The sequence below is a fragment of the Gossypium raimondii genome, chromosome 6 (genome assembly GCF_025698545.1).
Source record: "Gossypium raimondii isolate GPD5lz chromosome 6, ASM2569854v1, whole genome shotgun sequence".
NCBI classification, from domain to species: Eukaryota; Viridiplantae; Streptophyta; class Magnoliopsida; order Malvales; family Malvaceae; genus Gossypium; species Gossypium raimondii.
Genome location: NC_068570.1, coordinates 15,743,236 through 15,761,138, shown reverse-complemented (window position 1 = coordinate 15,761,138; position 17,903 = coordinate 15,743,236). Strand labels below are relative to the sequence as shown.

Below are 17,903 nucleotides of genomic sequence, written 5' to 3'. Positions count from 1 at the left end.
ACAAAATGATGGAATCTCAAGGGAGTATGATGACCCAGTTAACTCAATGGTTCAACAAGGGAACTGATAAAGGAAAAGCTCTGTGCTCAATGTTGAAGAAGGAGACAATGAGGGACCTGTCTATCCTCCAGACTTTACTTCCCAGTAAGTTGAGATATACCCCGTAGGTCCTCTGTTACCATTAATCCTCAGCAATTTCAGGGTGACGCTGCAACGCTAATGAATCTCCAGGCAGGATCAAGCTCTAATCTCGGGGCCAACCTTGTTAATCCTGTTATCCCTGATTTTGATGAGACGGCTGAAAAGGAGAAAATGAATGACGAGTTGCCAAAACAGTTAGAGGAGAAGTACAAATGGTTGGAAGAGAAATTTAGAGCGATGGAATGTGCAGAGAGCTACTATGGGATGGATGCTAAAGAATTAAGCCTGGTCCCGGATTTAGTACTCCCTTACAAGTTCAAAATGCCAGAGTTTGAGAAGTACAATGGAACTAGTAGCCCCGAAGCTCATATTACCATGTTCTGTAGATGAATGACCGGTTATGTCAATAATGATCAACTCTTGATACATTGCTTCCAGGATAGCCTCACAGGGGCAGCATCCAAGCGGTACAATCGATTGAACCGTACCCAAATTAATTCATGGAGAGATCTGGTACAGGCGTTCATAAAGAAGTACAGCCATGTGACTGACATGGTACCTGATAGGATCACTTTGCAGAATATGGAAAAGAAACCAGGCAAAAGTTTTAGGCAATACGCACAGAGATGGAGGGAGGTTACCGTACAAGTTTAGCCATCTCTTTTAGAAAGAGAGATGACGATGCTTTTCGTTAACACCTTGAAGGCCCCATTTATTACACACATGTTAGGAAGTGCTACTAAAAGCTTTTCTGACATAGTTATGAATGGCGAAATGATAGAAAATGCTATAAGAAGTGGGAAGATAGATGTGGGAGAAAGTAGTAGAAGGTCGGCCTCAAAGAAGAAGGAAAATGAGGTCAACAATACAAGTTCATATTCAAAGACAATTACGGTGAATCAGCCGGGAAAAGTGGCTGTTAACCAACAAGGTTCATCAAAATGAGGATCTGATACAAGGCAAAATACGGAGAAGCTTCAATTTTCACCGATTTCGATGACGTATAGGGAATTATATCAGAATCTATTTAATGCACACGTGGTTTCCCTTTACCACTTGAAACCTCTGCAGCCTCTGTACCCCAAGTGGTATGATGCAAACGCACAATGCGATTATCACGCAGGAATCGCAAGGCATTCTATAGAACATTGTACGGCGTTCAAGAAGCTGGTAGAAAGACTCATAAGCATGGGTATTGTTAAAGTGGATGATTCACCCAGTACAGAGAATCTGTTACCTAATCATAATGAAAACAGAGTGAACATGATAGGAGGTAACATGGGTAGGAAAATCAAAGAGGATATCGCAGAAGTGAAGATTCCTTTGAGATGGGTCTGGAAGAAGATGGTAGAAAGAGGGTTGCTAGTAGTGGATTCAAAAAGAAGCTTTAAGGAGAAGGAAAACTACTGTGGGTTCCATCATGAGGAGGGACATGAGATTCAAGAATGCACAGAATTCAGAGCCTTGGTTCAAGGCCTGATGGATAACAAGGAAATTGAGTTCTTGAAGAAGCTAAGGAGGAGGGGAGTATTTGCACATCCGAATCCGCAAAGGTTCCAAGAGTAACTCAGCCTGTGGTCATCATCTCACGGCCAAGGAATGATGAAGTGAGAGTGCCAGTAATGCCAAAAATCATAATAAAGAAACTTGTAACCTTTTCTTACCAAGATAGTAGGAAGGTTCCGTGGAACTATGAGTGCAATACAACTGTCCCTGGAATGGAAACTACAAATGACCAGGATGTGAGTGCCGATCCAGAACATGTGAAAGGAAGGGCCATAATAGTGGAACAAAAGGGGAAAATAGCTAAGCCTGTGTTGTCTATCAATGAGCCAGTGAAGGAGGAAGAAGCCGTGGAATTCCTTAAATTCTTGAAGCACAGCGAGTACAATGTTGTCGAACAATTGCATAAACAATTGGCTCGCATATCCGTACTAACCTTGCTCTTGAATTTTGAAGTACACCGAAGTGTGTTGATGAGGATGTTAAATGAGACCTATGTGGCCGATGATATTTCCGTCAGCAAGTTAGATTGGTTGGTCAATAATATTAGTGCTGATAATTTCATATTCTTCAATGATGATGAAATACCTCCTGGGGGCGTGGGATCTACTAAGGCTTTGCATATCACTGCACGATGCAATGGGCATATTTTGCCAGGAGTGTTGATTGACAATGGATCAGCTTTGAACGTGTTGCCATTATTCACACTCAACAGGCTTCCCATAGACAGTTCGTACATGAAAACATGCCAAAATATGGTGAGGGCATTTGACGGTACAAAAAGAAAGGTCATGGGAAGAATTGAGATACCCCTACTGATTGGCCCAACAGTTTATGAGGTAGATTTTACTGTGATGGATATCAAACCTTCCTAAAATTGTTTATTAGGAAGACCATGGATACATTCGGCGGGGGCAGTACCGTCATCATTACATCAGAAGCTGAAGTTAGTGTCAGAAGGTCAGCTAGTGACAGTTAACGCCGAAGAGGATATAATAGCAGCTGTATCCAATAAGATGACATACGTGGAGACTAATGATGAGTCAGTAGAATGCTCATTTCGATCTTTGGAGTTTGTAAACGCGACATTTGTTCCTGAATGAAGCAAAATTTTGGTGTCTAAATTATCCAAAACTACAGGGATGGGTTTGCAGTTGTTGGTAGGAAAAGAAGCTTTACCTGGAAAAGGGCTGGGAAGATATCTTCAAGGGAGGATTAAGATGCCAGTACTGAAAGGGAAGCAATATCACTTTGGCTTAGGATACAAGCCAGACAGAGGACAGAGAAAGAAAGAGCTAGAAAAAAGACAGGAAAGAAGAAGGGAGCATCTAAGTGGGGAGGAAACCAAATGGGAGCCAATGATAATTCCACACGTATCCAAAACCTTCGTATCTGGAGGAGTTATTCATGCTAAGAGAAAGATACCGGTTGAGGAAAGCATTGAAGAGACGTTGGGAAATATGTACATCAATGCCATTCATGAGCATGAGAATGAAGAGATGAGCTGGTTAGATATTCGTCCTTATGAGCCTGGGAGTGTTCTAGACAATTGGACTGCGGAAGAAATACCTAAAGTCTTTAGAACTGTCTCAGAGTAATATTCAGAACAAACTTGTTGTTTTAGCCTAGAAATAACAAGAACTCTTTTGTGAAATAGGCTTATGTTTGAATATCATTATTTTAATAAAACATCTTTGCAATCGTTTCGAGCAAATATTCTTTCATTCTTTCCATACAAGTAAATATATTCTTTCGTTTATAATCATTGCACAAGTAATTGTACATAAATTCATACATTCTTTTGTAACTATATTAGGTCCTTGTATATCAACGACGTGAATGACGCCGCTACGAACTCAGAGTGTCCTTTTGAACGAAACATGTGTTTAGAGGGATCGCACGACTTTGAAGGTGATGAAGATTGTGGTTTATCTCTGGACTTGTTCAGGATGGTAGAACAAGAGGAAAAACAAATCCTACCTCACAAAGAATCAGTAGAAGTTGTGAGCTTGGAAAAAGGAAAAGAGGTGAAAATTTGGACTGAGAGTTCTGCAAAGACAAGACGAGACCTCATTGAATTACTCCGAGAGTTCAAAGACGTCTTCGTATGGTCATATCAGGATATGCCTATATTGAGCACTGACATCGTGGTACATCGCCTACCTATAAGGGAGGATTGTAAGCCAGTTCAATAGAAGCTCAGAAGAATGATGCCTGATATTGTGCTTAAAATAAAAAAGGAGGTCAAGAAGCAGTTTGATGCTGGATTTTTACAGGAGGTCAAATATTCTGAATGGGTAGCTAACATCGTTCCAGTTCCTTAAAAAGATGGAAAAGTACGAATGTGCGTGGATTACAGAGATTTGAACAAAGCAAGCCCAAAGGACAATTTCCCATTGCCACATATTGATACTCTAGTCGATAATACGGCGGGATATTTGCTGTTTTCTTTCATGGATGGGTTCTCAGGATATAATCAGATAAAGATGCATCCAGAGGATATGGGAAAAACTACATTCATTACTTTGTGGAGAACATTTTGCTATAAAGTAATGCCATTCGGATTAAAGAATATGGAGCAACATATCAGAGAGCCATGGTAGCCTTGTTTCATGATATGATGTACAAAGAAATTGAGGTGTATGTGGATGATATGATCGCCAAAGCCAGAACAGAGGAGAAGCATGTACATGTCCTAAGAAAATTGTTCTTAAGACTAAGGAAGTTTCAGCTAAAGCTCAATCCGACAAAATGCACTTTTGGAACCAGGTCAGGAAAGTTATTGGGCTTCATAGTTAGTGAAAGAGGAATCGAGATTGACCCAGACAAAGTCAAGGCAATACGAGATTTACCACCACCACGTACTCAGAAAGAAGTTCGAGGTTTCTTAGGAAGACAAAATTACATTGCTCGATTCATTTCACAGTTGACCGAGAAATGTGATCCCATATTTCGCGTTTTGAAGAAACATAATCTAGGGGTTTGGAATGAAGAATGTCAGGGAGCTTTTGAAAAGATAAAGCAGTACATATCCAATACTCCAGTTCTGTCACCACCTAGCCCAGATAAACCATTGATTTTGTATTTAATAGTGTTCGACAACTCCATGGGATGCGTGCTGGGTCAACATGATGCGACTGGGAAGAAGGAAAATGCGATTTACTATCTCAGCAAGAAATTCACTGATTGTGAGATAAGATATTCGCCTATCGAAAAATTATATTGCGCCCTGATTTGGACGACCAAGAGGTTGAGGCAATACTTACTCTATCATACGACTTGGCTAATTTCAAAATTAGACCCTTTAAAGTATATGATGGAGTCAACAACATTGAATGGAAGAATGGTTAGATGGCAAATCTTACTCTCTGAGTTTGATATCGTATATGTAAGTCAGAAGGCCATCAAGGGGAGTGCGATAGCAGATTTCTTGGCTAGCAGAGCTTTAGAGGATTATGAGCCTCTAGACTTTGATTTCCAGAATGAAGATTTGATGTATGTGGCAAATGCTGAAGAGGATCCCCAAGAAAATCATTCTTGGAGATTAAACTTTGACAGAGCATCGAATGCACTAAGCAATGGGATTGGGGCAGTCCTGGTGTCTCCAAATGGAGATTATCATCCTTTCACCAGTAAATTGGACTTTGATTGCACTAATAACATGGCTGAGTATGAAGCTTGCATCATGGGTATACGGGCAGCCATAGAGCAGAAAATTAAGATATTAGAAGTGTACAGAGACTCAGCATTGGTGATATACCAACTAAGAGGGGAATGAGAGAAAAGAGACCCTAAGTTGATTCGTTATCGGAGATTGGTTCTGGAATTGATTGAAGAATTCGACAACATCACCTTTTGTTATCTTCCACGGGAGGAAAATCAGATGGCTGATGCTCTTGCTACTTTAGCTTCCATGATTAAAGTGAATCAGTTAGAGGACATGAAGCCCATTCAAATTAGTATTTATGAGATCCCGACCCACTGTTACAGTATTGAAGAAGTGGAGAATGATAATCGTCCCTGGTACCAAGATATATTACTATATGTGAAGAATCGTGAATATCCTGATCAAGCAACAGAGAATGAGAAGAGGATATTGAGGAGACTAGCTATTGACTATGTCTTAGATAGAGAGATACTATACAAAAGGGGAAAGGATCGAGTATTGTTAAGGTGCGTAGACGCTGTAGAGGCTAGAGAAATTTTAGAAGAAGTCCATGAGAGTGTTTGTGGAATGCGCGCTAATGGATTTACCATGGCTAGACAAATTATGAGATTCGGATATTACTGGTCCACTATGGAAAGAGATTGCATCAATCATGCCAAGAAATGCCATAAATGCCAAATTTATAGGGATAAAATGCACGCGCCTCCTTCTCCTCTTCATGTTATGACTTCTCCGTGGCCTTTCTCCATGTGAGGTATGGACGTCATTGGACCAATATCACTGAAGGCTTCTAATGGTCATCGTTTCATTTTTGTGGTTATTGAATCCTTCACTAAGTGGGTAGAAGCAGCCTCATATGCTAATGTCACGAAGTCAGCAGTCAGTAAGTTTTTAAAGAAAGAGATCGTATGTCGATATGGAATGCCTGGAAGGATTATATCTGACAATGCATTGAATTTGAACAACAGCACAATAGCAGAAGTCTATAATCAGTTCAATATCAGACACCACAATTCGTCACCGTATTGTCCAAAAATGAATGGTGCAGTAGAGGCGGCCAACAAAAATATTAAGAAGATTGTGGCAAAAATGGCTGAAACTTACAAAGATTGGTATGAGAAGTTACCATTCGCTCTTTTAGCTTACCGAACATCTGTCCGGACTTCTACTGGGGCAACACCTTTTTCTTTGGTTTATGGAATGGAGGCAGTTTTACCTATTGAGGTTGAAATTCCTTCTTTCCGGGTATTGGCTGAGTTAAAATTGGATGAGGCCGAATGGATCCAATCTCGATATGATCAGTTGAACCTAATTGAAGAGAAAAGATTAAAAGCTATTCGTCATGGTCAAATGTATCAGAAGCGAATGATGCGAGCTTATAATAAGAAGGTTCGTCCCAGAGAATTTCATGAAGGGGATTTGGTTTTGAAAAAGATCCTCCCTTTACAAAAGGATTTCAGAGGGAAATGGATGCCAAACTGGGAAGGACCTTATGTTGTGAAAAAGGCTTTTTCTGGAGGCGCTTTGATTTTGAGTGAAATGGATGGCAAAAGGGAGAGGCCAAGATGAAAACCTGAAAAGGGCGCCTTGAGACCAAAGGGGGTTTGAGTTAAAAACCCGAAAAGGGCGGCTCAAACATTGTCAGATTGGGGCATATGGTGATCTTGCTTCACTTAAATCAACAATAAAAGGATATACGACGTCTTGGGGCATCGACAAAGTACTGTGGATCTTTTAAACACATGTTAAATTCAAAATGATTCTTTGTTTGCACGGAGAAGTTCAAGCAGCGATATCCAAAGCACCTAGTCTTCATATTATTTGTACCAAGTTTGTTGGTTCTTGTAAATACTTCATTCTTTGCTGTTCTCGAATACTTTTTCTTTTCAAGACACTTATTATCAATAAACTCCTTTTTATTATTCGAGTTATGACCTAATTCATCTCTTACTCAGTATTTTTAATCTTTGCACAAACATGTCGCATTAGAATAATGATTGATGGACTAATAAACTTTCACAAAAGAAGTTTTGTATATTACTTTGGGAATTTCTAAATAATTTAGTAACCTGAAACAGGACTATTGGTTAGAACGCCCTAAGTTCAAAAGTTAAAGAGCCTAAGAAGGAAAAAGTCTAAATTAAGACTATTTTTTCGGATTTGGTTGTCTAAATATCGAATGAGACAGCAAGAAGTCTTGATGGGGTAGGAAGAAGTCCCCTATGGAAAGAAAGCTCCTCATTTAGGCATTTGGTAGGACATCCTGAGAGGGGTGTAAACAAATTTCATAATTTGTATCCTTGAATTACGATAGGAGAGGATTGAGAAGAGTCAAATTTTCCTACTCTTAAGTCATGGTGGAAGGAATATGGTACAAATTCTGCGTCCTAGAGGGTTGAGCTTTGAAGTGCACAATGGGGGGCAATTTGATTAAGTGTTTCTTCGGAGATAACAGCCAAGCAAAAGGCGTCCGCGACAAAACCTTAATAAACTTTAAGAAATGATAATTCTTGAAAAATGACATTCTGCATTCATTCAAATGTCATCCATACATGTCTAGATAGGAGCATTGAATTTATTTTGATCATAACATCCTAATCATTAGGCATAATTAAGTTCATAAAATGGATTTTTTACAGGTCATGTTCCCTCAAGAACAAATCCGTAACCGATAATCCTATCTTCCTGAAGTTGCAGTGGAGTGGATTAAAATCACAGATCTTATCTCTCTGAAGTTGCAGAGAGCAGATCGCATCTAGTCTTATCTCCCTGAAGTTGCAATGGAGCAGATTAAGCAAGCAAGTCTTATTGTCCTGAAGTTGCAGTGAGGCAGACTGAAGATGGAAAATCTTATCTCCCTGAAGTTGCAGTGGCGCAGGTTAAAGCCGATAATCCTATCTTCCTGAAGTTGCAGTGAAGTGGATTAAAAACCTTGAATCTTATCTCTTTGAAGTTGCAGAGAGCAGATCGCATCAAGTCTTATTCTCCTGAAGTTGCAGTGAGGCAGACTGAAGATGGCAAATCTTATCTCCCTGAAGTTGTAGTGGAGCAGGTTAAAGCCGATAATCCGATCTTCCTGAAGTTGCAATGAAGTGGATTAAAAACCTTGGATCTTATCTCTCTGAAGTTGCAGAGAGCAGATCGTAGCAAGTCTTATTCTCCTGAAGTTACAGTGAGGTAGACTGAAGATGGCAAATCTTATCTCCCTGAAGTTGCAGTGGAGCAGATTAAAACCAATAATCCTATCTCCTTGAAGTTGCAATGGACCGGATTGGAACCACAAATTTTGGATCTTATCTCTCTGAAGTTGCAGAGAGCAGATCACATCTAGTCTTATCTCCCTGAAGTTACAGAGGAGTAGATTGAAACACTAGTTCCTATATCTCTGAAGATGCAGTAGGAAAGAATAGGGCTACATGAAGAAGAAGAGTACCAAGGTCCAACACAACCGGGCAAAATTAGTCATTTCTAAAGTCTTTTGCTCCGTTCCTGTTACACGATAATGACCAAAGAGGGGCAGCTGTAACGGGCCAAATTTGTCCGGCCTTCGTGAAGAAAAACTATCCAAATACAACAGTTTTTTGGGCCCAAAATCCAAACCAAAACACAACAACGAATGGCCCAAAATTAACCCCCAAGCCCAAGAACAATTTCAGAAACTCTAGAGTTCTAGGGTAAACTTTGGCCGCCGCAACCATGCCCCCGAATCTCCATGGATCTTCACCTACGCATCAAGGAAAAACAAAAATGGAAAGTGAATCAAAAGATTTGTAAATTAAATAAAGAAACAGATTTGTTTCTTCTTTAGATTGATTTTATACGGCTATAAAATAGCCATTGTAATGCTGTAAAATGGGGGGAATTCACAATCAATAAAAAACATCCATATTCCACAGTCAAAAACAGCAAATACCAAGAGCAATATAATCGATTCAAAGGTTGATATTTACTGTTTTTATATTTTTTATTTACTTTTATACGGATAAGAAGACAAATAAAAGGAAAGAAATAACCTGGATCTTAAGTCCCGATCACTGTGAATGGCCAAGGAACCGTCTCCGAGGAAAGACAGTCGGAAATCGAAAGGTCTCTCAGGCTTTTGAGGTGTTTCTACGGATCTTTTGAGGGTTTTGGGCCTGGATCTGCATTTGAGGGCTTCGGAGGGACCGGATCCGAGACTTTTTCTTTTCCAGCCACCGCATACGGCTGTGCCGGTGCCAGAGATCGGCGGTCGACGCGGTGGTCGATGACCGGCCGATGACCGGATCGGAGGTCGGATATCAGGGGGGAGAGCTTTTCAGAGATTTTTTTTTGTTTTAAAAAAAACGGTTTTAAAATGATTTTTGAAGGATAATTTGGCTTAAATAGCCTCTTCAAAACGACGACATTTTGAACCTGGGTTGACCCGAATCCGACCCGACCCGGCCTAGGATCCGCGTGTTTTTAAGCGGAGGGGTAAATTCGCTTTTAGCCCCTCTGCCTTTTAATGTTTTTACAATTAAGTTTTTTTTATTTTCTTAATTTACCCTTTAATTTATTACTGTTTTCAATTTTGTCCAAATGCGAACGGCGTCGTTTTGAGGAGAAGGGAAAATTGCCCTTCTAGCCCCTCTATGTAATTCGTGCGTTCAATTTCATCCCCAGACTTCAATTATTTGCAGATTGGCCTCAGAATTTTTTACTTACAGTTCAAATGGGTCCCTTTTTCTTTATTTTTTATTAATTTTTTTATTATTCTTTTTATTCTTTTTTTATATATTTTTTGTATTTTTTTATTTTTTAAATATATGTATATCTTTTATTTTTTGTACCAATATACATACGCGTATTTTTTTTAAATAATGTTTTTATTTATATGTAATGAAATATTTTATAATTTATATGTATTTTTGTATATATATGTATACATATTAATATTTTTAACCAATTTTTTTTGGTATTTATATGTATATATGAATATATCTATTTTAAAAATGCAAACGTATGTATTTTTTCATATACTTTATAATCCATTTTTCCTTTTATTTTCATAAACGCATCATGTATTATATATATATATATATGTATAAGTTTCATAGTCCAAAATTTCATATGTAAATTATGTGTATGTCTTTAAATTTCAATGTATTTATTATGTGCCCTTTATTCTTTATATTTTGTTTTTTTCATTTGATTATTAATTCATGTTTTCGTTCATATGTTAAAAAGAATGTTTTATTTGTTTGATATGTTGCATGAGATTATTTTATTATGTATATTACTTTCGCTTATTGATTTATTTATATTATTGTTATGCCATTGTAATATTTATTATTGCATTGTATATTTAATGTAGCATCACATCATTTTTTTACTCGATTTCAAAATTTTCAAAATTGAGATAATGTTTGTATTTAGGATTTCCAAGGAAATTGAGCCCTAACGTATTGGGTTCCGATTTTCTTCATTAAATCTAACAATCGAGCATTTCTCTTTAATCAAAAAGTAAGAACTCATTATTGGGAATTCAACACGTTGTGTCCTAACGTATTGGATGTGACGCATTGATTTCTCGAAATGAAGATTTTTAAAAAATATATATAATAAAGAAAATATCCTGAGTTTGAGATTTTGGAGGAATTGTGCCCTAACGTATTGGGCCGCGATTTCTTAAATCTTGAATAAATGGATATTCTTTTAAAATTTTATTATACGAGTGTTTTGGCTTAATTCATTTTCGAGGAAATTAGAATGTCGTGCCCTAACGCATTGGGTGTGACATTTTCTTTCTCTGAAATGATAAGGGTCTTAATACGTAACGTTTTTTTAAGTTTTTGTTAAGGATTATATTTTTCAAATTTTCGACATTAAGACATTAATTAATTAACTAGGTACCAATTTTTAGGCGTAATGAGGGTGCTAATCCTTCCTCATACGTAACCGACTCCGTGACCTGTTTTTCTAAAATTCGTAGACCAAAGTCGTTTTTAGGTGACCCAATCACACCTTAATAAAATATTGGTGGTGACTCCCAATTTTTCCAATTTTTATCGAAAACTAATTTGTGTTTTTAAAAAAAAAAAGAAAAAAATGGTTTCGACGCGTTGAGAATAATTATACAAAGAATATTAAAAAAATTTGGTAATTTTATTTATTCAATTAGTTCAAAAATATTACAATTAGAAAATACAAGATTAACTACACTCAAGACTATTAAGTTCGATATACACCAAAAGGGGGTTTGAATTGGTGTTTTAAAAATTTATAAGAAAGATGAAAATTTAAAAAAAAAAACAACACAATAATTTATAGTGGTTCAGCTTCAAGGATTTCCCAAATTCACTAATTTAAAACCTTTTTAGGATAAGATTTAGCCCTTACAATCACTATCTTTTAAATGGGTAATATAAAGCCACTTCCCTTAAGGCTTTCTACACAAAACCTTAAGTAAACATTCACAAAGATGATAAATGTGTTCGATCTAGTGTCTTAATAGTAGTATTTTTGTCTATATACACTTGTAATTTTTTCGAACAAATTAGTTAATAAAATTATTCTGAATTACATTAATGTCCTTTGTATATTGTCCTCACGTGATTTTTGCATGTAAAGTCAAATAGAAGCAAATATTAGCTCACTGGTTGTCTAATATTTAACTAATACTAAGTGGTGTTACGTGGTCGAATCGTAATACGGAAAGACATCTTATATCAGTAGACGAACCTAAACACGTTCTTTGTTAAATCGGAAATGAGCAAGCCAATTGAATGACTAATATATCGTCTATCAAGTCTAATTAGGAAGATGCTTTTTCTTAGGCATCGGAACGGATGACTCCTAGAAGATAGAGACATAATGTGACTGATTAGACTGATAGTACATCGGACTGGACCCAACTAGAATAGATCCTGAATCCGTTTATAGATTTATTCACTTGTGACGTTCATAGTGTGGCATACCTTAATCCTAAATGGATGATGGACTATGTATGTGTGACTTGTATACTTTGATGTAAGTAAAAGCTTGAGTTCAAATGGATAAGGAACTAAAAGCTGGTGCGTTGGGTGTACGACTTCTACAGTATGTAGCATCATTCACAATAGTGAATTCATAACCCAAACCATGGGTAAATGATATCCTCTCATTGGCATTACATAATAGATGAAAAGTAAACGTGGCCACGGTACTATAGCATGTAATTAGGGAGAGCTCAGTCACGGTAATATAGTGGAATGAAAGACTTAATTACTATATGATAATAATTGACTTTTTATAAAGGAAGATATAATGGCTACCATGAGATAAAATAGGATTATACTGAGAGAACGGATTTATCCCAAAGAGATTAAGGATATCTTATGAGGGTAAGATACTTATGGCAAGGTCATTGGATGAGCACTGATCGAGTAGTTTTTATAATAGTATGTAATTGGGGAGAGTTCAGTCACGGTACTATAGTGGAATGGCTTTGTGACTAAATGAGTTTATAATTAATGGGCGAAAAGTTGGAACTTAATTATAAATCATTTGAGCCCTAATTACATATGTCCAATTGGTCCCTCCACTAGCTCATTAAATCCTGAAATGAATTGCATGTTGAATCAAATGAAAAAAAATGATATAAATGATAAATTTAGAGAAATGAGTTATATTTAGAAATTAATATGGTTTTTTACTAAGTATGGAAATAACCTGAGAATTAATTTATTTTTTGAATTATTATTTAACTAAATAATTGAAGTTCGAACATGAAATTAAATTAATTGGTCATTATGAATCCGTTGAATGTAGAAAATTAAATATATTTTTTATAGATTCTTTTACGGTAAAGTTCTCATAAGTTTAACTGAATAAGATTGAGTTGAGAAAATTATTTAATTAGAAAATTAATTTAATAAATAATGTCTAATTTGAAAAATAGAAAAACATGTATTGAGTTGGATTAAATTATAAAGTGTTGGGTTAAAAGTCTAGGAAGCACATATAATTGAACCTAATACAAGAGAGACTCAAATCTCCATCATAATACATATGAGGGGAAACACACCATATTAGTCTCTTTTTCTCTGAACTAGAGGATTGTTTTTCTATTAAATAGGCTTTAAATGAATTCTGTTAATTCAACTAGGGTTTCACTTCCTCTCTCTCTAAATAGATGGCAATGATAGTGCTAAAAACACAATAAGTTATACATAACTTTTAAGATATTGTTATTCTGTCCGAAAACAGTCAGAATTTATTTTTAAGTATAAATTCTATTTTTCGGGAATAACAATTTACTAATTTCTATAAGAGAGACTTTCCTACTGAAAGTAAGAAAATATTTTTGATTTTGTGTTTGGTTCGAATTTGTTCGAGCCCATATCGAAGCATTCGTGTTACGAGAATAATGGAGAAGGTCATTCAGTTGAAAGCCAGGAACGATAAGGATCCGTCTAGCCCAAAACACAAGTGTGATTTTGGGAAAAATTTATTTTTATAAATATCACAAATCGACTCGGTTTTCAAAATTTTTATTTTTCCACTATGCAAGAAAACTATTTTCGAACCAGATGTTTTCCAACAATATAAGATTAAGAATGAATTACTACATTTAGAAGGTAGATATACAACAATTAAGCTCTCTCGCAATACAAGATAATGCTTGAAAGAATGAATTACAATTGAACCCACAAGTGTGTAAAAGTGAAAATAAGAATAACAAAGAAAAATGATTGGATTTTTGTTCTTGATTTTTATAAGCTTGTTTCTTGTCTTCATATGAGTGCCCTTGAATCATATTTATATCCTCTCATTGATGTTTGGACGTTTGGAGTCGTTGGAGAGAGTTTTTAGCCAATGAGAGCATTTATTTCGCGCATTTAATGTAACCTGCAAATATATGTCTCCAAACGTATAAGCCTTGTCTTATAACAAGAAGAACAAAATATGATCGGTGTAGCATAATGTCTCGAGACGCAATAGATATGTCAACATTTAGAGATATGTCTCAAGACAAATACACGACTGTCTCGAGACATGGCTCCCCTGAAGCAACCCCTAGTTTTGATGTTTCTTGTCTCAAGACAAGGTTCCTTTGAAGCACACTTTTAGTTTCAATGTTGGCCTATCTCGAGACAAACATGATTATCCCTCAAGATATAGCCTGTTGTCTCGAGACAATGCTTCCCTAGAGCAAATTTTACATTTGATGTAGAGTGTCTCGAGGTCATATGTCTTGAGACACTGCTGTATAAGCATATTTTCAAGGCTTAGGAACATTTTAAAGGACATGAGAGTGCTCAAAAACTTTTGTAAACAAGATTAAGTCATTTAGAATAATTTTTTTGGGGTTTTTAACGCTTGAAAATAGATTTAAATATGATCAAAGTAATTTGTGCAGATTTGGTAAATTTAATTAATTTAGAATTAATTTTTATATCAAAACATTTGAAAATCAAAACTAACGAAAACAAATCCTAAGAATATACACGTCAAAGGAATAGACAATCCATATATATATTTAGTAAAGGCTTTGGTTTTACCAACATATATGTTAAATATTAGATAACTAACTATGAATATTTATTTATTTAGCTTCATTTCAATATAGAAATTATTGAAGATAATTATACCAAAAAATATTAAATAAATATGTGATAAGTTTTTATTCAACTAGTTCAGAAAATTAGAATGAAAAATTAATTACACTTTGAATATAAACCCTAACAATACGCATGTAGAAGGAACAAATTGTCAAATTTTCCTTTTTTGCCAAGGCTTTGGTTTTAATATACATACATATATAAGATATAAGAATACATAATCATATATGTCAAAAAATACATATACGTATAATAAAATGTAAAATTAATTTCAAGAAATTACCACAAATTTAGGAAGAATTGATTTTTTTGCACATTTAATACTTATAAAAATCAAATATAGCATTCAATTATTAAAATATAAAAATCAAGAATTTGACTATCCGCATATAAATATTACTTTTTTTATGAGAAAATTTTATTCTTTATCTTTTTATAGTAAATATTTATAGTAAATAAAAGTATATGCCTAAAAATTAGGAATGTATAGGGATGGAGGCCTCCTCATGCAGAGATCTATGAACATTTTCCTCTAGCAGTCTTCTTACATACTATGGTGGACCCGTGAGAATGACTAATTGATTTAATTTCTCTACTTTTGCCTTGGCCAAACAATCAATCACCTTGTTACTCTCTCTTAATGTATGTCTAAACTTTACTTTCCAATCCTTAGTGCACCATTCATGTATTAATCGAACTTATACAACGTTACTAATTGATGTAAAACCATTTCGAATAGTATCAATTAACATGGCATTATCACAATCAACCTCTACCTGAGTGAAGCCCTTTGACCAAGCCAACTTCAAGCCTTCAACAGCCGCTCATGCCTCAATCTGGAAAACATTGGACACCCTTGTTTCCATATTGAAACTCATCAATCAATTTCCGCTTGAATCTCTCACGACTCCCCCTATTGTCGCTTTGGTATTGCTTATTGACACTGATCCATCAATGTTAATCTTAATCTAGTCAGGATCAGGACGCTGCCACCCTTGTTCCGTTTTAGAAAAACAGGCCAACTGTTCCATGTTACTACTAAAACCAAAAGACTTTGCCCAAACAAGAGCCAAGGCAATGAATTCATGGCTACTTCTACTAGCATTATTAAAAATGAATTCATTACGACTCTTCCAAAGAAACCAGGTCAAAATTGAGAAAAAAGTTGGCCGTTCGCCCTCATTGATTCTTAGATTCCCCTCGTTCATGATATTCCAGTGTATCCAACGCCCAACATGTAAATTGAAGAAAACATTCCATTTAATACTAGGTATTAATGACTTCCACATAGACTGAACAAAACCACAATCTCTCACAACATGAATTGTTGATTCCACTGCCTTACCACATTGCTCACAAAAAGGGAAGAAATTCATACCTCTTCGTGTATGCTCCTCATTAGTCAAAAGTTTATTCCAGACATGTAGCCACAAAAAAGTTAGTACCCTTTAAGGTGCCTTCATTTTCCAAATAACTTTGTCATTCTCAAATTGATTAGGACTGGTAGTACAACAAAAATGCTTATATGTATCTTTGATGGAGAAATTTCCGGCAGCCATCCACTTTTAAGAAATACGATCTATCCTCGAACTCCTTAATGGAGGATTGCTAACTTGTATTCGATCTACCACATTCTTAGGGAGAACTGTTAGAAGCCAATTGGAATTCCATTCTCCTTCCGCATCCACCAAGTTACAAAAACGGATGGTTTCATCAAGAGGACCACTTCCAATGTACTGAAGTTTTAAAGGACCTGATTCTCGCAACCGGGCATCGTTCCAAAAGTTAACCATCATTCCATCCTAAATAATCCAGATGAGACCTTGCTTCACCTCACTCCAAACACTAGCAATGAATCACCATACATAAGAACAATTGTTATGGTGCATTTCCTCCGGAATAACCCCATGAATATTGTACTTATTTCGAACTTCGAAGTACCCGTACCCACAGTGCATCCGTATTAGTCACCGGATTGAAGCCCAGTTTTAAAAGGAACAATTTATTTTGATTATGTAATCGTTGAATTCCTAACCCTCCCTTAAACACTAGTTTACAACAATCATCCCAACTAACTAGAGACACTTTTTTAGTTTCGTTAGAGGAACCCCATAGAAAGCCCTAAGTAATCTTCTAGATTTCCTTGCATATCGTAACTGGAATTCGGGTTATGGTCATGAAATAATTGGGAATTGAAAATAATACAGACTTCACCAAGGTGAGTCTTCTAGCAAATGATAACTTACGAGCATCCCATCCATTTAAACGGTTCCGCACCTTATCCAAAATAAATTGGAAGGTGTTACTCCCAACCCTGTGATGAAAGAACTGCATGCCAATATATTTCCCTAAGTCATTAACTCTAGAGAACCCTAAATTGCCACATAGGTTTGCAGCTACTTCTTCTGTCACATTGTTAGAGAAAAACAATTGGGTCTTCTGCCTGTTAAGTTTGTGGCCAGATAAGAAATAGAACCTGTCCAAAACCTGCTTAAGGCATTATGCACCTTGCTCAGTTGCTATGCCAAATAATAAAAAATCATCAGCAAAAAAGATGTGTGAAATACCCAAACCTCGACGTAAGAGCATAATTGGTTCCCAAGACCCTTCTTCAATTGCTGCCTCAATTAGATGTCCCAGTATTTCCATGCCGAGAACGAGCAGTAAAGAGAAAGAGGATCTCCTTGCCTCACTCCTCTTGATGGGATGAAATCTTCCGAGAGAGAGCCGTTCCAACGTAGTTGCACCGTAGATGAGGAAACACACTGCATATAAATGTATTTACTTATTAATGTATTTTTTTTTATTTCATATGGTTTCAATATTTCAATTATTTTTATTTAATATATTTTTTTATTTTTAACTCTTATATTTATAAAATCAAATAATTATTGCAAATATCATTCAATGAAAGAAAATAATAATATGCTTATAAAAATAATTAAAAATATCATCAAAACATTATTTTAAAATAAAAAAGCTTAAAACAATATGAAATAAAAATACATTAATATGCTTATAAAATAATG

At 35.9% G+C, this 17,903-nt stretch overlaps 1 long non-coding RNA gene across 2 annotated transcripts in view; it reads right to left on the bottom strand.

The window, feature by feature from the left end:
• Positions 1-15,262: 15,262 nt before the first annotated feature.
• LOC105773776 (uncharacterized) overlaps positions 15,263-17,903 on the bottom strand; it is a 33,304-nt gene continuing 30,663 nt past the window's right edge. The window contains exons 4-5 of one of the 2 annotated variants that reach the window (XR_008196799.1): positions 17,448-17,639; positions 15,264-17,361 (exon numbers count right to left, since the gene is read on the bottom strand). This is a non-coding gene — a long non-coding RNA (uncharacterized LOC105773776). Of the gene's footprint in view, positions 17,640-17,903 lie in introns of both variants that reach the window. The other variant, XR_008196798.1, reaches the window with a different exon arrangement.